The sequence below is a fragment of the Fukomys damarensis genome, unplaced genomic scaffold (genome assembly GCF_012274545.1).
Source record: "Fukomys damarensis isolate Sample0158 unplaced genomic scaffold, DMR_v1.0_HiC HiC_scaffold_32, whole genome shotgun sequence".
Lineage (NCBI taxonomy): Eukaryota > Metazoa > Chordata > Mammalia > Rodentia > Bathyergidae > Fukomys > Fukomys damarensis.
The window spans coordinates 5,906,041-5,930,033 of NW_022900944.1; the positions used below are offsets into that span (position 1 = coordinate 5,906,041).

Consider the following 23,993-nt stretch of genomic DNA (forward strand, 5'->3'; position numbering starts at 1 on the left):
ATTCTGTTCTTGGAAGTTTCTGTAAGTCTTTCATTTTTATATGCTCTAATCCGAGATGGACTCTCACATTAAAGCAGAATGCAAATCATTTTTATTTCTTGAGTAGCTAGAAAAAGTCTTACAGTAAAATGGGAAACTGTACTACAAAGCTCTTATTTTTATGTCCAAACTTGTCTACATATTTCTTGCTGGATACTTATAAGAGAGCACAGATTTCTCCAGAGGACCTCTAGTGACACTCTGCTTAGTCAGACCCCTCCTTTTGCTTTGTCTCTGCCTTGCAGAGCTGAAGCAAACATAATTCTGTGTGTTTTTCTAAAGAATGCTGGAAGTCAAGCAAAAATAGCCCAACTACTTGATCCAAGCAATACCTGCACATAGAAGACAGGATGACGGACCAGGGAGGAGCTCACCTATCTTAACTAATGGTTAATGTGCTTCTTTGGTGGGATCCCCAACCCAGAGACGTGCGGTCATGAAATCTGTGCCATATCAGCCAATTCCTTACTTGTCAAAATGAATTTTAAAATAAAACAGGCTAGATTCGAAAACCATTTTTTTTTTTTTTTTTTTTTTTTTTGAGACAGGGTCTCACTATGTAGTTGAGACTGACCTGGAACTCACTGTGTGGCCCAGGCTGGTCTCGACCTCATAGCAATACTCCTACCTCAGCCTCCCGAGTGCTGGGATTACAGGCATACGCCAGCCACTATGCCTGGCAAAAACCCTATAAATTTATTACCTCTAAATTAACACTGTTAAGGTAGAGTTTTACCTTTCTGCAGAAGTCTAATAAATTCAGCTTTATTTGTTCCACAAGTTTTCCAGTGGTTTTTAGGAGGTCAACGGTCAATGTTTGTTGGTCTTATTTTCCTGTATTTGTTCTTTAGATGTGCTTTTGTTTCAAATGTTTGATTTAGTTCTTATTTACTAACTCAAGGAGCTAGACCAAGTTATATTACATCTCTCTAATCCTATGTCCTGAGCAAAATGGAACCCCCGCAGGGTTCTTTTGAAGTCAAATAAATTAATGTATTAAGAACATCAGCTAAATTAGGTGTGGTAACACAGCCTGCAATCTCAGCATTCTGGTAAACTGTAAGAAAGATCAGATCACAAGTTCAAACCAGCTCGGGCAACTCAGCAACTTAGTGAGACCGTCTCCCAAAAAAAAAAAAAAAAAAAAAAAAAAAAAAGAGCTGAAGATAAAACTCAAGGCAAAGGCTCCAGTTTCAATCTCTAGTACTACAGGAAGTAGAGAAAGAGAGAGGGAGAGAGCGAGAGAGAGGAGAGAGACAGAGAAGAGAAACTAAGGTATGGAGAAGTCAAGTAACTTGCTCAAAGCTACAGAGTTTCTAAATAGAAGTGCCTGCAATAAAATCCAGGAAATCAGCTCCACAGTCCTTAGCCCAATTCACTAAGTCAAGCTGCCTCATTTTACTGGTTTAATTCAGTTCCCCATTGAATATGAGGAGAGGTTTCCCAAAGTGCTCCCATTGTTATTTAATTTATCTTGCACACTAAAGCAATCATTTTTATATATTGCTATGGCTTATCTCTAGATGTCCCCCACAGGCTCATGTGCCCATAGGTGGGGTTTTGGGTGATAGCTGGATTATAAGAGTGTGATACCAGATTATGAGCATGAAAACTGGATTAATGCACTGATTTTCTAGAGATCCATTGGGAGTTATCTGTTCCCACTTTGTTTCCCTAATCTTGGGTCTTAAATATTTTGGGGGGAATGGAAAACTAGTCCAGAAGTCAGGTCTTGAGAATTACATTATTCCACAGAGGTCTTCACTGAAATTCATTCTTCCACAGAGACACGGGCTCAAGGAAGGAAAATAACCCTCCATTTGGTAGTAGGGTAAAAAAACAGAGAGGAAAGAATGAGGAGAAAAACTAATTGAATACTCGAACACTTGAGCTGAATGTAGTAGTGGTAAGTTTAGCAGTACCTGTAAGGTCAGCAAGACTGCTGATGGCAGTAATAGGAATGGCAGTAGCTCACCCTTCCCACGGTACATTCTGTGTGTGCACATTATAAGCCATGGGACATAGCCATTTCTGCTGGCTGATTGTTTCTCCTCCCAGGTGGCCACTTAATTCTCACTTGACTTACACATCACAACTTGCACCACTTTTATTCCACGTGTCTTTACCTCCACTTCATTTGAGATCCTGTGAAGACAGGATCTACTTATACTTTTTAAAGTTATGTACAATAGTTCAACAAAATGTCAATCTTCACACTCAACAAAAGAAGATAGAGACGAATTGTTAAATTGATGGTAGGACATAAGAACTTTGGTGTTTGAGAAAATTAGAAACACAGAGCTAACTTCTTCATTTTGATAAGCTAAAACTGTTGCTAAGGCAAATCCCCTCACTTAATTTCTCAATTGTTCTATCTTCAAAAATAATTACATCGTATAAGAACTTCATGGTAATTAAATGAATTAGTTATGACAAAGTCCATTGTATTTTAAAGAAAGGAACTCTCTTGAATGTGTGCTTTTACATGTATTATCTCATTTTCTTACTGCAAGGATGTCATAACAGAAGTGTCATTATTTTATTAAATCATTTTGTTCTAGAGCTAAATTTATTTCAAAAGGTTTTAAAAATGTGAAGGTCTAGACACTTGGACACATATGCTTTGATTCCAAATCACAAACTCTGTAGTTCACATTCTCAACACAGTTATCTCTTGTGCTGTGCATAGTCTAATTCTTTTATCTCTACTAGAAATTGAAAACATGTCCACCAAACATAGATTTTATTTCCAAAGCACGAAGTGTTTCCTCTGATTGGAATCCCAGATGGATGTCTGAACAGATGCATGCTATAGGAGGAAATGACATCACAAGACCTTGAGCATTGCAGAATGCCCCTCACAAGCTTCACCGCTGGCTACTAAGAGCCAGACCTGTGCACAGGACCCCAGGCCACTTGTGCACCTTGTACATATTGCAGAAAGTGCAACATTGGGTCACATTTTTCTTTGCTACCTGGGAAAACTACAACTGTATTTTTAAAGTAAAAAGTAACTATAATTTACTAAGGAAAGATAGACTTTCTCTTTTCCCTATTAAATTGAATGTATATTTAAAAATTGAATAAACAGACTCAATAGGAGGAAATAAAAGCAAATTTATGTTAGTCTTTCTTACTATGAAATTCTACAACTAAACTTTGCATAAGGCTCTTTCTTCTAGATTTCCAAAGTTGAACATCCCAGCTTTGTACTACTTAGAGCCTAAAGAAAGAGAAATCATCCATCTGGGACACCTTAGAAGGTGACTAACTTTGAAAGGTTATCACTCATGAATTAATTCTCTGTCACAAATAGATCAAGTAGTCAGAAAATAAACAATGAAATACTAGAACTCAATCAAACCCTTGAACAAATGAACTTAGCAGATGTCTGCTGAGTGTTCCACTCCACAAAATCAGAGTATACTTCTTTTTGGCTGCACACAGGTCATTCTGCAAAATAGACCACATACTCGCTCATAGAACATGTCTAAGTAAGTGCAAAAGAACTGAAGTTGATCCCCTGTATATTATCAGATTATAGTGTGATGAAATTGGAGATCAATAGCAAAAGAAACCACAGAATTTCATAAACACATGAAAATTGAACAACACACTTCTGAATAACCAATGAGTCACAGAGAAAATTAAAGAAGAAATCAGACAGTTTCTACAATGAAATGACAATGTCAACTCTCTCAACATTTTATAAGTACAGCAAACTGAAGAAAGAAAAAGATACTTCTTAGACTCATGACAAATGCAAAGAAAACAACATAGAAAAGAAATTTGATAGCATTAGATCAGTGCATTTAAAAACAAGCTACAGGAAAGAACTTGTCTATCTCAATATATAGGAATTAATGAGATAATTATGGCAGAAGTGGGACTAGTACTGCGTACAAAATGTAGGAATTTAACAGAAGGTCCTCAGTTTAAAACCCTCCACCCACCTCATATAAAATCTCTTGAATAAACCTTTTCCTGTTCTGGCCAGTCTGCTAAATGAGGCATACAAGGTAATTATGAAGCTTGACTTTTCTATGCAAAGAGAAAAATACCAAGCATGGACCTTTGTTATTTTATAATCACTCCCATTAGCATTGCTAGCTGCACCTAATAGGCTGATGAATAGGGCATTGCTTCTGTGAGTGACTAAATACCACTTAATGTTCTTTTCCAAAACTGAAGAAATCAAGAAGAGGCAGAGCAGTGTTTGACATGTATTTGTTTATGAGCACAAGGAAATAACAAGGGAAGAATTAATTAAGAAGACCTGGACATTTTTATGGTAGTGATTTTAAGAATATTAGCCCGTGTAGAAAACAGAACAAAGAGGATCAACCGTGAATTGCCAAATAGAAAAGCATTGCTTGGATGCTGGCATTCCAGAAGCAGATAACGGGCCTGGTGCATAACCATTTAGCACATTTCAGAACTTCATAAATCAAAGTCACTGAGTTCAGCTTAGTGGAAAGATTCTTGATTTTAGACTTTAAAATCTTAATGTCAATTCCTAATTCTTTGTGCCAGCTGGAGAAAACTAATGAATTTTTCTAAATTTTAAAATTCTGACATTTTCAAATTACACCTTGGATATATAATTTAATTCCACTAGACTTCATTACTCTTCTCTGCAAATGACAAGGGTGCTAAACATCCAATAAAATTAAGGATTTAGATGCACAGCGGTGTACATGGAAAAGTGTGGTCCTCATTCCACGTTAGACTCTGTGTGTGAAAGCGATCCCATAAGGTGATAACGGACCTGTAGTATTCCATCACCCAGAGATGTCTCAGTGCTTCTAACCCTGAGACAGCACATTGCTCCTGGGTTTGCTGGGATATTGGTACAAACAAGTAGAATGCAAACCAGTCATAGAAAAGTACAGCATGTACAGTTATATACTCAGTATTTACTCTCACTTCATCTTTATGTTTAAAGTTCACTCCTTCTACTTACTCAGAAAGCCCCACGTAGTTTAATGCAGTGTGCCACATTATGGCACCAGCATCCTCACACCCACTGTGTTTAGCACATCTCTTGATTGTTTCAGGATTCCAGGGCAGAGCATGGACTTGTGGAAGTGCTCACTGTGATGGTCACACAGATGAAGTCATCCAATAATGCAGTGAAGCATCAAAGGCATCTATGACATCACACAACGCACAGTGAGTGGCATAGAATACAAAAAGTGTCTGTAGGAAAGAGGTAAAAAATAACACAGGCTCCAGACTTTGACATTTCCGGAACAAATCCTCTCTCTACCACTTAACAGCATGAGCTTCAGAGAAGCCATTAACCTGAGTCTCAGTTTACGTATTGGGAAAAAAGGGATGATGATGACAATAATAATACAAATCTCACTGGACAATTGACGAAATGCATGCGAGGCTCTTACAGCTGGCACACAGCATTTCATTTAAAATTGACTAAGAATTAGCAAGTAAGTTAGGAAAAGTAAGGTGAAAGCTTCAGAGTACTGGGTTGTCAATGGTCAAGTAATACCTACAACTGAAGATAACATGGGCATTTGAGGAAGTTTCTAAAACATAAATTTTGTCTTCCTGGGGATGATACAAAAGTCATGCTGCTAAAACTACTGAAATAGGAACAAGATGATAAGGTAGATGGCTAGCTGTGTGAATGATTACAATTCTCCAAATTGACATCTGGAAGTAAAGAAATATTAATTTTCTGAAGTGTACTCTCCACATCTGCTTCTATCAAAAGAGCATGAATTTTTCAAATTCAAATCACACTTGCAGTTTTCTCTGTATTATTACTAAAGAATTTGTCTGCTAAAACAATAAGCACATATGTGCTTTCATCTCTATAAAACACAAAAGCTTAAATTACTCAAATTACTATATTTTTAGAACTAAAATAGAATAAAAAATTATAGTTTCTCCTTCAAGGAACTGTATTTCATTGGGAAGCCAAAACTTCTACACATTTTTTTGTTTTATTTTTCTTTTCCTAACTCATGTGCCCTCTGTCTCCTATCCTGCTCAGTCTTCATTCATTTGGCACATTTCTCTATTTTAATGTGAAATATAAAGTTTGTATTATGAGTTGCAGCCCCAACTACAAGCTATATGCAGAAGTAGGGCAAGATGCTAGAAATATTTTTGAAAGAGATTCAAAAGTACAAGTGTCTATGATTTGACAGCCAAAATCATGAGATGTGGATGTAAAAAGGAAAGGCACAAGCATGCACACAGGTACGGAGCTCTGGAACTGCACACGCACTAAAGAGCCTGTATTTACATGAACAGCCCAGGGTGACCCTAGGTCAGTGTGACAACCTGGGAAGGTAGGAAAAGATAATAAAGAGCTTTGAAAAAGGTCAAAGAAATTCATTACTATGTCTTGAACTGAGGTGGATTTGAAGGATGTAAGGAGCTAGAATCTGACTTACCTGTTGAAATGTTGAAAGGAATTAGCCCAAGCACTAGAAGCCTCATACTTACATCATCTGAGAAGACAAGCAAACAGGGAGAGGATTCTGTTTACAACAGCGGACCATTAAAGATGTGTTCAATCAAATATTTCATATGTGCAGTAATATTTCAAAATATAAGGAGTTAGTAAGTAAACAGTATTTAAATACTAGTAACTACAAGTCTAGGAAAGTGTGAACAGAGCGTTTGTATTGAGTATAACTTCTTTAAATATCAAGGTAATTTGGACTGATAATTATATTGCAATGAAAAAAGTTATGTATCGCAAATAATTATGATGACATGCAAGAATATATTTGAAACTAAAGATCTACTTTTAAATGAATATATAAATATCCATACACAGTAAAACCTTGGATTGCAAGTAACTTGTTCAGTGACTGTTCCACAAGGCAGGGAAACATTTCCAATACATTTGAACTTGATAAATGAGCAAATTCTTGCCATACGAGTGGCTCATGATGCCCAATGTCACATGACCACAGCTGAGTCACTGGTTCTCCTTTTTCTCTCCCCACCCCTGTCTGTCTCTACTGCATTGCAGGTGATCATTTCCCACAAGGTTATGCAGATTTGCAGAGGGAGAGAAGAAAAAAGTAGAGGACTTCCGCACATCATTTGAGATTAAGGAGATGTGCAGAATGTGGGAACTATTGGAAAATTTTGTAGAAAATCACCTGAATGGGGCTGTAGCAATGCAAGCAATGCATCTGTTTAGTGACGATGCAGTGTCACATGTCTTCAAAATCCCCAAAAGGGGGCACAAGCAAGTGTCATTGGCTAGGTTCCTTGTTGAAGTTGCACACTCACACACACACACACACACACATATACACACAAACACAAATATTTCACTGAGTCAGTAGACAGCAGTGATTCCATTAATGATAGTAAAAGTTATTATACAAGTTAAACTTCCTCTCTCTTGTCTCCCTCACACCAGCCACAAAGGAAGTAAGTACAGGTTAGTTTGTTTATTTTTCTTTTTTAATTTTGCATTACATTACAGTATTAAAATCATTTTATGTAACTATTTTGGAGCTGTGGAATGAATCATCTGTGTTTCCACTCTTTCTTAAGGGGAAATTGCTTTCATATACAAGTGTCTTGAATGACAAACATATTTCTGGAAGGAATTATGCTTACAAACCAAGGTTTTGCTATATGATACACAGACAATTACAGAACATTTTCAAAAATCACAGAGCAACTAGCTGTTGTTCACTTCATCTGAATGTCTAAATATCTTGGAATATTTATATCTATCTAAGATTCTACTTTTAACAAAATTAACATCGATAACTTCTATTGTCTATCATCACAATTGTTATTTTTCTTGGCATATTTTCTATAGCAAGCTTATTCCCCGCTGGCCTTTATTGTCTCTGGGGTAATACTGTCTCTCATTACTACTACTTTGGCTGAAAGAATAATTTTTCCCCTGGTAGACTGCGGTGGCTCAGCCAGAGTAAACTGCAGGAGCTTGAATTCAAAGAGCACATCCAGATATAAACTGCAGCTAATCAGATACTTATATACAAGATAATGCTCATAAAGCCACAGCGAAGGAGACCATGAAGTGTGAGTAAATGCATATACCTAATAGTTTGGATTATGCTATAAGGTTTAGTTACTCTATGGCAATGTTTTTATTAGAGAAACTTCTGTTTCATAGAGGCATTCAGTATAACCATTCACAAAAATTAAATGCAAACTTGTCATCTTAATATTTTTTTGTTCACTGCTTCCCTTTATTTATCATTTAAGTAATTCTCTCTGAACTTTTCTGTATTGTTCTCAACTGTTTAGCAGAACACATTTATCTTTCCACCTTACTTTCTGACTCATTGTACAAGAGACATACAACCTCAAGATGCGAAGTGCTTAGCACTGCAGACCAAATGATGGATATCAGACACAGATTTAAACAGAACCAAAGAGAATGGTGATAAAACCAGGGGAGAATAAAGCAAAGCTCTGCTAAAAGGGAAAAATTAAGAAGGATTAAGGCAAATATAAACAGGAAGAAATGGGAGAAGAATGAAAGGAGAATGGTAGAAAAAGCATGTACCTAGCAGAGCCCGAGGGATGACTTGGATAGAGACAAGGATTGAACTTAAAAAAAAAAAACCCAAAACATCAATAATTTACTCAGAGGTCAATTTTGGGATATACAGCAAATGTCTTACTCCTGAGATGTGCTAAAGAAGTACTGCTAATAAATCAGAAAGCGCCAAAGGAATGCCATCTGTATTTCAAGACTTGTAAATTCTTAGTAATATAGAAATGGTCCTAAATCATGAGTCATAGGCTATCAGTGGCAATTTCTATCCCATAGACATAAATTACAAACAGGAGTATTAGATTAAATAAATGTTCTCTGGCTCTAAAGTAACTGTCACACATCATCATTATCATAATCATAACCATATCTGTTTTCAAGTTAATTTGAATTTGAATACATGGGCTTATTATGCCTAACACTTAGGTCCACATAGAAATCTTTCCAAATCTTCTGACCATCATCACTTTTGCACCTTATCTTGTCAATCCTTCCAAACCCTGCAGCCAAGGGAAATCTCTGCTCCAATTTTGTACAGCCCCTGCTTCAAGGCCCACTGCCTAGGCCAATGGTGGTGAGCCTACAGCACAGCACATGTACTACAGCAGGCTGTTTGTATCATTGCAAGCTCTAAAGCGTTCACCAATGGCCAATGTCTGGGCCATTGAATCTCCAAGCCCTGACAGCAGCCTTCCCCTATGAGGACTGGCATCATGGACCCATGAGGACCACTGCACATTACCTACCACTTTTCACAGCTCAGTTACCCATATGTGGTCACTTAAGATGTAGCCTTCTGAGCTGGGGCTTTAGCTCAGTGGTTCAGCACCCGCCTCGCAAGCACAAGGACCAGAATCCAATCTCTGGTTCAAAAAAAAAAAAAAAAAAAAAGATGTAGCCTACTATCTTCCATTGTAGCCTTAGCCTGATGCTAACAAGGAATTTATTTTTATTACCTTCAACCCTTTCTATGTATTCTAAAAATCTCCATTCTTAAGCCTAAAAAATATGTTTTGGTGTGATTAATGCATTCTCAGAAGTTCTCAGAGATGGAAGGCCCTCCCTTCAGTTCCTGTGACTATTGTTTTTCCAGGTACCCAGGATTGCATTCAAACCATTCCACATGAACCACCATGATGACTGGTTCCTCCTCGGAAGCTCAATCTGTATGGTTACCTAATTTGTCATAACCACATGGCTCATATCCCTACAGTGTGAAGATATATAACTTTGTTTACGATAGTTCTTCTTACTCCAAATCCTCTTACTATGCTGAATATCTTTAATAGAGGTTATCCAAACCACTGCACCAAAACCTTATTGTATAAACTTCTACTAAAAATACACACTCTCGTCAACATCCATCTTGACTGGCTTGGGAAAAATCATACGTTTAATCACCAAGATAGTGGCCACACCCCTTTAACTTCCGACTCCCTCACACATTTTCCCACAGCCTCTTGCCCTCTGTCCCACTCACTGCTTTTAAAATTATTCTGATTTCCTTTCCCTACTGTCTACTTGGATTCATCATCCACTGACTGCACTACTCTTCTGACAATATTATCATTTGTTTCTTTTAAACACCTTTCCTGGCAAATTCTTGTTGACCTTCTCGCTGCCAAGTACTGCTGGAAAACTTTTCACTCTGTCCATATGTCTCCAGCTTCAATGAACAAATATAGAGAAATACCCTTTCCCAAGCTGGCTGTACTTTTCTGAGCATCATTTATTACCAACTTTCTCCAAAAGGCTCTCCTCCTCCTCCTTCCAAGAGAATACAGATGCCTGCGATTTCTTAACATTACTTGTGATGTAGCTGTATATTTATTTGCTTTTCTAGTCTATACACAAAGGAAGAAAATGATCTTTCATTTAATCAGAGTTAATCCCTCATTCCAGGTCTTCTGAATTCTTAAATATTTTCTGCTGTGCATTATTTTAGTTTTTTAAAGGTTAATTTTATCCTTATTTTTTTCCTCATTTCAAGGTGCATTTTAAGTCTGTGATAATATATTAAAATGAACAAACAAAATATTAATCAAACCAAACAAAAAACATTAAAAAAGAAACAAAACTTTGGCAGTAACACCTTTAAGTACTACATTAAAATAGTCTTAGAAGAGCTAAGGAAATAACTCAAGGGTTGAAAGCTTGCCTAGCGCAGGCATGTGTTAGATCCTGACACTGAAAAAAAAACAAACAAAAAGCCCCTTGAAGCCTAAAAGCACTGTTAAATGGTTGATTATTTAATGATTTGACGTTTTCATGTTTTCTGGTCATTGTTCTTTTTGCATTTTCAATACTTTTAAAAATATTTTGATATATTATTTATTTTTTGTAATTTAAAAAGGTATGTTTAGGCCAGGCATAATGGTACACACTTGTCATCCCAGAATTTGGGAGGCTGAGGCAGGAGGATCACTCCAAGTTTGAAGTCATCATGGGTACATAGTGAGTTCAGGACCAGTCTGACCTACATAGTGAGACCCTGTCTCAAAAGAATATGTTTACATTTATTGTGATTTTTATGTTTATTATAATTATGACTCATATTTCCTCAAGAATGTTTATTATCCAAAATTTGCTTACTGTAATACTAATAAAGTAATCATCATTTGAATATGATTTTCTTTTTATTTTGTTCTTTAAAAATGGATAAATAGCCACATATTTATGCTTAGACTTTTTTTTATATCATGTTTTAAATATTTTACCCTTCACTGGTAATATTCTTTATCTTGAAGTCAATTTTGTCTCATAAATATAGAAACTCTAGCTTCTCTATGTCATTTATTTCAATTTGCCATATGATTTTTACTCACTTTTTACAGCTTCCTTTCGGATTTATCAGTTTCTTACTAGTTTTCAATTTCAGTTAATTATAAGCTTTTGCTCTACTTCTTTGAATTATTTTTAATGGTTTCTCTGGGGTTTACAAAATGCAACCTCAATTCATCTTTGTCTAATTAGAATTACTAATGGACTAGCATTTCATACTCTATGTAAGATGCTTACAGCTTTGTATTTCTATATATTCTTGTGTTAAGTTCTATATCAGGTACATATATATATATTTTTTCTTATATTTATTCACCCCAGAAGACATCATTAGTATTCTACCTTAGTCATCCACTTCTTCAAGTTTTTTAAGTGTAAAAAGTACACTGTTAACTATTTATTTACATATTTACCAACTGTAGTGCTTGTCCTCTATTTCTGTAGATCTTAATTTCCATATGTTTGTGTGGGGACAGGGGTCTGTAGATAAGAAAATAAAATAGGGGCCTCCCTAGGTCTTCTAGCCAATCCTGAGTAGAAAGAATTAAAAACAAATTTAATTGGAGAGATTCCCTTGGGAATCAAGTCAAAAACAGGAGTCAGAAAAAGAAAAAAAAGAAAAAAAGAAAACCAGCTAAAGGAAGGCACCAAATGGCCTTGGCACTTGCACCAAGAGACCAGAAAAAGACCTAACAGCAGGACACAGAAAGCCAGGTGCTCAAAAGACAAGACACCCCTACCTCCAATAAGATATAAGGGAACAGGGATCTGACTAACTGTAAGGCAGTGTGTACTCACTCCTGTGCACTGCCAAACACACACTTCTATACAGGTGTATGCACTCTACAGTCACTCTAGGGTCATTATAGAGTACAGGAGACATCCACACGCCCCCTTACTAACTCTAAGCTAACCAAGAAGAAGCCACCTGCCTTGCCAAACAGCTGCCCACTCCGCAGATAAAGCCTTAAAAGCTAGGCCAAGGACAAGTAAAGGGACAAGAACCTGCACATAGACCACCGGAAGAAATAACGTCAGGCAGAGGTGTCCAAAAGCCAATCCAGTTAGGGCAAATTTTGGAACGGGCGGGAGTAGGGTCACTCACACCCCCATGAAAACAGCTGGCGAACAAAGGGCCCCAGGTCCCCAGTCTTTCTGGAACCCCCTATTCTGATTCTTTATTATAAGAGTAGCTATCTATCTTGTCCTTTCTCCCTTCCTTTCCTCTTTACGAGTAAAGAGTCATTCTTTGCTTAAACTTTGAGCCTCTGTTTCATTATTGGGTTGACTTATGATGCCCCTGGGTGCTCAGACAACAGGGAGCTTGCTGGTTCCCCACATGCGACATTCAAACTTCCCTTTAGCCTAAGATTATTTTTATTTCTTGAAGTGTTAGGCCCTTCCTTCATAAATCATTCAATTTTTATCTAAAATTTTTACTTGATAGGTCTGGAAAAATATTTTAGAGACCAAATTCTTGGTTGATAAAGATTTTTTTAAATGTATTTAAGCACTCTAAGGATGTAATTTACCTATCATAAGGTCATAGGGTTTGAGGATCTATTACACAAATATGGCATCTTGGCATTTGAGAAAACTGCAGAAGCTTCAAGGCCAACCTCACCATCCTTTGCTCTTCTCTGAAGCCTACCTTCCTTTGAAGTGAGTCACGGCCCCCTCATTCCAGCAGTACTCGCTCTACGTCCAGAGGAAGAGACTGCCCTGCACTCTGAAGACGAAGCGTGTGAGGCGGATCTGAACAGACAGCCTTTCTAAGGCTCTCCCAGTTCAAACCGTCAGATAGCACTCCCCAGAATAGCTTTTGCACGCTGTTTACTTTATCCACTGTGCGTACAACACCACAAAAATTTCTCTGTTATTTTAGATCATCATTCCTGCTTCATGTAAAATTGATACTGCATTAAACGAATGTGTGCACTTGTCCTTGTTTAGCTATCTTTTGTTATAAGGGTCTCAACCAAGAATCTCGCGGAGTGTGAGAAAAGAGTGACCTCCTCACTCTTCCTTTATTGATTCCAGTGAGAAGTCAGTCATCCTGCAGATGACCTTGTTTGTTTGTTTGTTTGGTTTTGGTACCAGGGATCGAACTCCGGTCCTTGCACTTGTGAGGCAGGGGGTGGAACCCCTGAACTAAATCCCTGGCACAAATGACCTTTTTCACATTTTATTTTTTCTGATTCCAAAATTGTCATTTTTGTTGTTCCACAATTTTGATGCTTTTCTTCACTCTCAATATTGTACTTGATGTGTTTCAAATAATTTAGATTTGTTTATGTTCCTCTTAAAACTGTTGATTATTCCTCAAATAGAAAAGTTCTCTGGACACAAATTGCTAATGAGCCTCTACTAGAGCTTTTTGGGGCCACCCACGGTAGGCTGACTGTGTTCTGCTCTGGGGCCAGCCAAGGATCTGTGTAAAGGCAGAGTGAAAATTCTGGTGATTACTTCTTTTTGGGCTCCTCTTCTCTGCCATCCCACCCCCTACCAGATTTCTGACACCAAAATAGAAAACTGTACACTGTCGATGGAATGATGGGTCTGTTTTTGAGTTATAGCCACTCTGTACTCAATGGATCAAGAATGACGTGGGTGACAAGCTATATGGAGGTGACTTCCAGACAGCATGGTTATTTTCTTTGGTAAAGTAGGCTAGAAGGGATTTCATGATACTCCAATATAGATAATTTTTTTTTTGCCATAGTTAGAAGAGAGAGGTGTGGTTCCCATGCTCATAAGTTAGCAAGCACTAAGAATGCTGGTAGGAAGATCCCCAGAAGAGGGATGGTTGGGTCAAATGGAATCTCTAGTCCCAGATCTTTGAGGTGTCTCCATATTGATTTCCACAGTGGTTCCACCAGTCTGCACTCCCACCAACAATGGAGAAGTGTTCCTTTCTCCCCACAACCCTGCCAACATTTGTTATTGAGTGATTTCTGGATAGTAGCCATTCTTTGTGGGGTGAGGTGGAATCTCAATGTTGGTTTCATCTGCATCTCTCAAATGACCAATGATGTGGACCATTTTTTCATATATTTACTTGCTGCTTTTCCTTTTTTGTCTGAGAAATATGTGTTTATTTCAGATGGCCATTTTTGAATGGGGTCTTTATATTTGGGGGAGCTGATTGTTTTGAGTTCTGTATATATTCTAGATAGTAGTCCTTTGTGCCCATCAGTTGGAAATTGGATAAAGAAGATGTGGTTTTGCTATAAAATGGAATACCACTCAGCCATAAAGAATGAGAAATTAGATTCATTCATAGGAAAATGGATACATATTGAGGATATACTCCTAAGTGAAATAAATAAGTCACACGTGTAAATACCGAATAGTTTCTCTGGTGTGAAAAGCTATAATAGTACATAAGATCCTAATGAGATAATTGACCATATGAAATGGGAAGAAAAGGGCTAAAGGTGTAGGGAAAATAGGAAGGGTAGGGGAAAGGTAACAAGGGAAAAGAAAAAATATGAGAAAATGAAAAAATGGAAATAAAGTGTTTGTAAATGGGTAGGGGAGGAGGGGGTGAAGGGAGGCAGGGACAAGGGGAAAAATGAGAACCAAGACCTGTCATGTGAAGGTACAAGATCCCAATGATGAATGTAACTGTACTGTATACCTAAAATGTACCAAGAAACTCAATAAAAGAAAAAACAAAAGAATGCTGGTGGGTTGGAGACATAGCTCAGTGGTCAAGCATCTGCCTCACATGTCTTAGGTCCTATAAACTACCAGCACCACACGAAAACCCACACAAAAACAAAACAAAGCACCCTAGAAAGCAACATGTATATAATACTCCCAATCATCTTAGAAAACTAATTCGTAAATAAAATTGTAGTAATATATATTTGAAAATTTTCAACATATTATAACAGCTAAATATCTGAGATAAGTGATTAAGTATACTGTGTTTTTTTAGAGAAGTAGAACATTATGTAAGAATCTATTTTAGTGGAAGCTTTATATTCTCAAATATGTAAATTAAAAATGAATATGGTGGTTATGGAGTCTGATTTTCTGTTCAGAATGAGGTCAATGATATATTTGTCCTCTCAGCCATATGGATGATCTATTATCCATTTGTACAACTTTTAAACTTCTCATAGTTCCTCTGTTGCCTTTTCTTACTTGCTAAATATAATTATTCTCACACACAGTATGATTTTTTCATACTTGCTATTTTATTTTTAAAACATGTACTGAATAGTTTCGCTGGTGTGAATAAACTATAATAGTACATAAGATCCTAATGAGATAATTAACAATGTGAAATAGGAAGAAAAGAGCTAAAAGTGTAGGGAAAGTGGGAAAGGAAGGGGAAAGGTAATAAGGGAAAGGAAAAAATAGGAGAAAATGAAAAAATGGAAACAAAATATTTGTAAATAGGGAGGGGAGGAGGGGGTGAAGGGAGGGCAGGGACAAGGGGAAGAAATGAGAACCAAGACCTGTCATGTAAAGGTACAGGATCCCAACAGTGAATGTAACTGTACTGTATACCCTAAAATGTACCAATAAACTCAATGAGGAAAAATAATTTTTTTTTAAACATGATGTTTGCCCTGACTCAATGTTCTTTAGAAAATACCAGATTCCTCTCAAAGTGTTGAGACACACAGGTTGAAGTTGATCCTCTTGCTCAGTTTGCCTGCAAATTATCATCTCAGTTTGGGTTCCAGTTTCAGAATTATCTGCTGCTGTTATTTTCTGTTTTTTTATTTATTTAAACACAATGCTGTATATAAGTAACCGAGGCCTCGTTATGAAAAATTAATTACAGGACTACAACTGCCCCAACCTTGGTCTTAATGCCAAGTGCATAATTTCCAAAATCATCATCAAAATCACCACTCCCACTTTGTAATTCCTTATCTGTATTTTATGGCCGCCACAGACCACAAGTAGAAGTAGAGATACACTCACAGAGGATGAAGTGGGAATAGCACACAGCCTTAAAAAATAAAAATAAAAAAGCAAACAGAGCATTTACAGTGCTAGTTTCCTTGTTTTCACAAGTCTGAATTTAGGTGAATATGATAGATGAGAAATAAAATATACTGTAGAAGATTAATATATTTGTGATTTCTTATTTCAAGAACTGTAGAGATAGTTTGGGAACAACTACAAATGAAACTATAAATTACAAATATAGGATGTGTTCCTGTTAAAATGTCTTTCCTTAGAAGTAAAATATTTGCACAGAGTGTAGAGGAAATATGTAGCATTGAAAACATCATATTAAAAATAGACATCACAGATATGTGCAGTTCTGGAATCCAAGCTAAAAAGAGAAACCCAAAATTCAAATGTATGTTCTTTTGTCAATAAGAAACATATTACTTAGTCTACCAGCTATGTGCAGTGGCGCACGCCTATGATCCCAGCACTCGGGAGGCTGAGGTTGGAGGATAGTGCAGAGTTCAAGGACAGCCTGGACTACACAGTGAGTTCAAAGCCACCTGAACTGCATAGTGAGACCTTGTCTAAAAAAAATTACTTATTAGTGTACCAATATACGAAGTCACTCAAAGCTTAAAAGGAAAACTAGAATGGAAGTAGGCTTTTCATTGTTAAATGAAGGTTCAAAACATAATACTTGTTTGAGAAAAAGAAAATAAAATTGTCCTGGGAGTGGATTATTTCACCGGCCATTCTCTTCATTTCCACACTTTACCTTAGGTCTATGCCACAACAATACATCTCCGGGTAAGAGCTTCTTAACACAGAGTCCGACATTTGACAGAAAGCCATGCTTCATTCTTAAAGGAAATACATATGCTTAAAAATGATACGTACAAAGTAAATTTATAGTGATTTGGGGAATTTTAATTGTCCCTTTTGTTGAGGCCAGAAGATTTATACACAATTCTAAACTTAATTCAAATGAAGAGTACACTTCTTTAAATGAAAGAATTAAAAAAAAATTGGATCTGAAAATCCTATGAGAACATGGGACCTAATTCTCAGGCAAACTGTTTTGTAAAAACTGTTAGGTGAAGAGCTAGAAATTGATTCTTTTTAACTACATCTTTGGGTATCCATGAAAAAGCCTTTCTAGAGAGGTGCTCTGTCCTCCACAACCACAAGTCCAGAAAGTTAAGACAGTTTTCTTTTCCGTTGGAAAATAATAGAGTTTATGTTTCCTTGGATGGCAAGATGTTTTCCTACCAGTTACTGCTTACTCTTGGTTTGCATTTGAAGATTAAATGAAGCAAGTTAAAAGTCTAAGACTGGAACCTGCTTTTTTAATTCTAGGTGATTTATCTAGTAATAATTCTTCCAATTTTTCTCACCCTCTTGGTATTTGAATTTACTAAATTTTGTTGTTTTCTCTATCTTTTTTCTCTTTGTCCAACATCTTTCAATTTTTAATTTTTCTTCCCAGCTGGTTCTTGATTTGTTGCCTATCTTCAGCCTACCATTGACGATTTTGTGTCACTACAGTCAAAAACTCAGTGATTGTTTTGATTTCTAAACTTTCCAGGTCCTCCACTTGAGAGCAAATATTTATTTTGACCAAATTGAAGGATGAACTCTACAAGCACTTCTTCTCAATTCTAGCCTCTATCCTTAAAGTATTTTTTGGTAACTTGTTGTTTAGTCCAGAGTACTGACACATTACTTTTTAACTGCTTAAAAGCATAAAAAGATCTAGTTCCATTAAAATTTTTAAAATTATTTAAGATTGCAGAATAATGAATAATTTTCAAGTAGGAATTTTCTATTTATAAAATTAATGACAGCAAAGATATTATTTAACTCATTCAATGTGAAAACTGGTTAATAAATTACAACTGGCTCAAAGGAGAATTCAACAGACATATTTATTCATATAGAATATTGAAGAAATTTGCAAGAAACATGTAAAACTTATTTCTAAAGCAATTGAATAGGGAAACCAATCGACTCTCCCAGTGACATAATTTGCTTTCATATGCATATGCAGGAATTATTTTGCATTGCTATCAGTTATCTACATTTTACAGAGTTGCAAAAATAGCTCAAAAGGCATTGAAAGGAGTACAGTCCCTAACAGGATGAAATAAATTAGAAAGAAAGATGTGGTATAAAAAAACATATAATTTTCCATCGGGGACATTTTCATTTCCAATAACCTAAATGTTTTTGCATGGTATCCAATATGTTCAGTGGTTCTACACTTTTACCAAATTAAAAACATATTCTCAAAATGAGAATAGAAATACTCCTTACATTGTTTCAAGCAAATGGAATAACAGTAAATGAGTTTCTTTTCTCTTTTTTTGTGCTACCTATAGTGTGAATATGTCTCTCACAAGTTAATGTTCTGGAAACTTAACTCCCACATTCACTCGCTTGAAGGTGGGAGCCTCAGGAGGTACTTAGGGTGAGATGACGTGAGGAGGAGGAGGTACAGGATGAAGCAAGAAGCTGGAGACAACCAGAGGCACACGCTGTCCCTTGGCGAGTGCCACGTGGAGAAGGCCCTCCTGGTCACTGGCACTGTAATTGTGGAAGCTTTAGGGTGCCAAACTGTGATAAATAAACTTCTTTTCTTTTTCTTTTTCCCAGTTTCCGGTATTTGCCCTAATAAAGAAAACAGATGAACACTATTATATTTTAAATGTATTAAATACATTTTGTCTATTAACATTAGAAAACTATATATAATATGTATGTAACATATAATATAAATACATATGTATGTGCTAATTATATATAATAGTATATGTGTATATTTATACAGTATATATATTAACATATATATTAATGACCTCATAGGCAATAATTACAAGATTAACACATGTTCAGTTCATATTAGCATATAAAGTATATGCATCATTTTATGCAAATGCCAGTGACTCATAATTCTCTTGCTGCTAGGCGTGGTCTTAGAAGTAGGAAAAGCTCTAGGGTCTTGAACATGTCACTTCTGAGATGTTAATTTTAGTTTATTTTCCTCACTCCTGGTAAAACAACACTTCACAGAGATAGCTTAGAATGTCTGTACACTCTGCACATTGCTATATTAATGCCCTCACTTTGCCGTCATGTAAAATAAAACAGCTGCTGTAACACATAAGTCAGATCATATCAGAAGGAAATAAAATGAAATTCATGAGAAGGTTTTTGTTAGCTTTGCAAAATGTTATTCATCACATATCTATATTGCTATGAGGTCAGATTTTTATTCCTGTGGTTGATTTAATTATTGTGGATAAAATTTCAAGATAGTAACTTCTTTATTTGAAAGAGCTTTTATTCTTTTTTCCTTTCTCTTTATAAAACATTACTTCATATTACATTTCATTACTGGTCAGCATAATAACTGAAAAAAGTGAACATTGCATGCAAAGCATTTCTGCTGAATAACAGATACACTAGCAATTAACTTGCGCTTTTACCAGATGAAGGAAAAACACTTTTAAGAATAAAGTTCTATGAGCTCCCTGAAAGACGCAGAAATGTGTGGTTCCACTCCTCCTAGTTGTAAGTGTCACAGCCAACACTACTATGACATAAGACTAATGAACAAGAAAAAAAATATAAGATTGTTAAGGACAGCAGTCACTGAATAACAGAGATGCAAACTCAGGGAAACAGTCTTACACACAGACATCCAGATAGAAATGCATCCAAATTAAAGGTGTGGACTGACCTGCTAAGGATGGGTACTTGAGTGAGGCCTGTATGCTCAAGATCTCTCTCAGCCTCTCCATGCACCTGGCCCTCTCCTCAGTTAGAGGGAAGAACCCTCTAGAGTGAGGCACTCAAGGGAGAGAGAAATGCATAATTCCAGTTTTATGGCTTACTTTAGGGGAGAGGATTTCTAGTTTCTATGACCTGCCTTCGAAAGAGAAATTCTGATTTCTCTAACTTGGGAAGGAAAGAGAAGTTGAGACAGCAGAGCTAGAGAAGGTCACAGAGACCTTTCCTCTGAGGCTGCTTCTGAAGCCTTCCAGGCTCTTGTAGCTCAAAGCACTCAGCATGCCAATGAGCCTTTCTTTGGGTTATAATTTTTCTAAGACCTAGCACTGGACATGTGTGCCCTCCAGTTTAAAAGTTAGAGACCAAAGGCTCTCCCATTGACTTGATATGACAATACATTTCACCTAGAGGCTGAAAGTGACTATTCACTCTTTGGCAAGACAAAAGAAATTGCACACTACCCACGTAGGCATGGGGCTGAATGAACCTTAGGATGTCTGGGTACTTGAAAAGATAAAACGCAAATATAAATGGTGAGCTGGATTTGCTGAAGCAGAAAGTCATGCTTGGTAGTTCCACTGAAAAGAGAAATCCTTTTTAAGCATTTAAGTGGGGAAAAAGAAAGGGTTTAGTAATAGCAAACAAACCAAAACAAAGCGAAAAAAAAAAAAAAAGAAAGAAAGAAAGAAAGAACTTCAATGAAAGTCCAGTCATTTTCACCACAGGTCTTAGTAAACTACATCATTTTGATTTCCCAATTATACCCACATGCTGCTCTTTGGTGAAGAAGAGTACAAAAGCAGTACCTTAGGTTTTATTGCTTCAGATGACCCAGCTCATCATGAAGGGATCTACCACTGCGTAAAATATGTGTTATATCTTGTCACATTCTGACCCTCCAGAGTTCACACAAAACAGCTTCCAACCTTAAACCGCAGACAGCTATGTTCTTTTGTCAAATTTATTTGTTCAGTGTAAATAAAAACATGCCGTGTAAGTAGGTTGTGCTAAATTAACACAAATGCAAGCAAAACATTTATTTAGAACTGATTTCCTATTTTGCAAGTGAGTATTTACCTGAAAATATTTAATTAGAATTTTACAGCTCATATTTCACCTTTCAACTACTTTAAATTACAAAATATTTGAGATCTTTCTGCTTGAAAATAAGGATTCAATTGATTCTTGTTAAAATGTGAGAAAAAGATTTAGCCAGAATTGTAAGCGCAGCACAGTTAAATCTACAGATGGATAGCCAGAGTAGCTAGCAGTAAAATAATGATGGTTATATAGTCTAGAGACCGCTAAATTTTGTTGACCTCTTTTTTTTTTTTAGTGAAGGTTATACCTATGACAATAAAATGCTCTGATTATAATATGAAAAATGTTACAACTGTATTTTTTTGAATTATTAAAATTCTCTGATTGTTATGCACATTAAGTTTATGTAATAAATGATACCCAGAATGCTCTTTTGTCATTTCATCACCTCCTTTGGTTCATCAACACTTATAGGCATTTGCAGTGGAGAAATCTCACAATTTCCAAGGAGCTTTGTATGTAATGGGCCATTGATTTAAGCACTGGGGAAATCACTATTTGCAGTGAGCAGGATCTATGTTTGTACTATGAGAAAGAACTCAGCAAACACCTGGTGTTTACTAATCCAGTCATGTGATGTAGATACATCTTTGAATAAGTAACAATCACAGTATTCACCAGTAAATATATTTTGTTAGTTTCTATTTAATATTTTCTTAACTTAGAAAAAACAAAACCATCACTGCTGATCATTATTTTTCTGAAGTTACACCGGTAGATACAAAGTTATTCATACTATACTTGGCTAATTCCCTAGGAACTCAACTGAAATATAAAGTATTTTTCACTACTTTAGAGTTTTTTAAAAAGATATGGGGTTTCAATTTAATGAATTGATTATACTTTAGGTTAAAACATTAATATAATTTTACTTGTCATTATCCATTGTAACTAAGTACTAAAATGTACTCTGTTCCCCATGGAGTGCATATCATATTTGTTTAAGACACTAAGCATTAATTCTGTGCAAAAGATTGCAAATAATGGAAATTCTATAGTTATATTCATTTTATAGAAGAAACAGCACAGTTTCACAGGTGAAGAAACTTGTTGAAATTATTTAAAATGTTTTTTTCTCTTCTATTATTCTCCTTAGGTTCTTTTTCTATATACTTTCTATTTTTCTACTGATCTATTTTTTCTTTCATTTGTTGCATCCACTTTTTTGTTTGCTTCATTAGTATTGTTATAATAATTTCTTCAAAGTCTTTATTTGCTAATTTTGATATTTGAGTGATTTCAAGCCTAGATCAATTTTTTCTTTTTTCTTTTTTAATTTCTGGAAATAATTCAAAGAATAATATACAGTATGTTATGGCTTGTGTCTAGATGTTTCCCCAAAGTATCATGTGGTCATAGGTGGAGCTTTTCAGAGGTGGCTGGATATAGGGTGATGGTGAAATTAAGGGTATCATGCTGGGATTAAAGGTGCCCCACCAGCCTGGACAGGGCACAAAGGGACAGAAAGAAGGCTGTTGGTGCTACTTGGTGCTTTCTTCCTGCCATGAACTTTTTCTCCTCTGTGATGTCTGTCTGCCATGCCACCCTGCCTTGGAGACAGCCAACAAGGGATGGAAACCTCTACAATCTGTGACCTGAAATTAATAGTGTTTCCTTTAATTTTGAAGGTTGAGTATTTTATCTCAGCAACCAAAAAAGTAACTAAGACACAGTATTACCCTGTCTTACAGCCTGGTGATTGTAATATCATAATAAAGAAACTCAATTCCATTGTTTTCCTATGAATATTGTTAATTTTGTAGTTATCATAATTTTAGTAAGCATTTAGTTTAGTTTTGTTTTTTTTTTTGAAATAAAACTATAAACTCCTTATTGGGCAGTGCCTCTCTCCAGTCACTTCTATATTTCTTTGGCTGTACTTTTTGTCACCTGTTCCAACAAATGTAGTTCAGAAGTCACGCAGGGATATTGAGAAACTCTACTCATAAATTGGATTTCACCCTCAATTTCTGGAGAATGTGAATCTCTCATATTGTTTACTTATTCTTCAGCACTCTATATTTTGTTTTTACTTTTTTTCTTTTTTTCTGGTACTGGGGATTGAACTCGGGTCCTTGAACTTGTAAAGCACGTGCCAGAACCACTAGCTAAATCCCCAGCCCATCACTCTGTATTTTGATCTCTTCCCCAGTTAGTGATTTATAGAATAGTTCAAGCTTGCAATGCCAGGTAGCAGCATAGCTACGGCTCCCAGTGTGCTGCAGGATGGCAGGTGAGACATGAACGCTCTGCTGCTGTGGTGTTTGCTAGGTTATTTTCAACTTCGAAGGTTTTGACTGTCACTGTTTTCAACTTATAATGAGTTTATTTTATGATGAGTTGGTTGGTACGTAACCCTGTCATAAATCACGCACTCTTAGTTACTTTTTTCTTGTTCCTGAGACAAAATACCTGACTCCCAAAATTAAAGGGGAAAGGTTTATTTGGCTCACAGATGGTAAACGTGCCAGTTTATAATTGGCTGGCTCCAAGGCAGAGTGGGAGAGAGGCAATAGTTTATGGTGGTGCCAGGCAGCAAAAGATACAAGGGAAGGATGAGGGGCCCCTTTTATCTACCTTTTCTCAGGTAGCACTCACACCCTTGATCCTAGTGCCCTTGAGCCTAGCACTGCACCATGAATCCATTCCAGGAAAAGACCCACCTATGACTGCTTCAGCTTTCTTTGGGGGGCACCTGAACACAAGCTATAACATGGGGCATCTGTATATAATCTACTCAACACAGGGAGGGACAGACACTGCATGTCGAAGGGCAAAGGCAAGGCAAGATGAGGGAAACAAAAAAGCTGAGGGCTCAAGGTAAGCATTTACTAAA

The 23,993-nt window shown here is 36.4% G+C and overlaps 1 long non-coding RNA gene across 1 annotated transcript; it reads left to right on the forward strand.

Annotated features, from left to right (window-relative positions):
• Positions 1 to 5,004: 5,004 nt before the first annotated feature.
• Positions 5,005 to 13,204, forward strand: LOC104852007. Its single transcript, XR_777363.2, has 3 exons — positions 5,005 to 5,211; positions 7,953 to 8,085; positions 12,994 to 13,204. It is a non-coding gene; the product is annotated as an uncharacterized LOC104852007 (long non-coding RNA).
• The last annotated feature ends 10,789 nt before the right edge of the window (positions 13,205 to 23,993 follow it).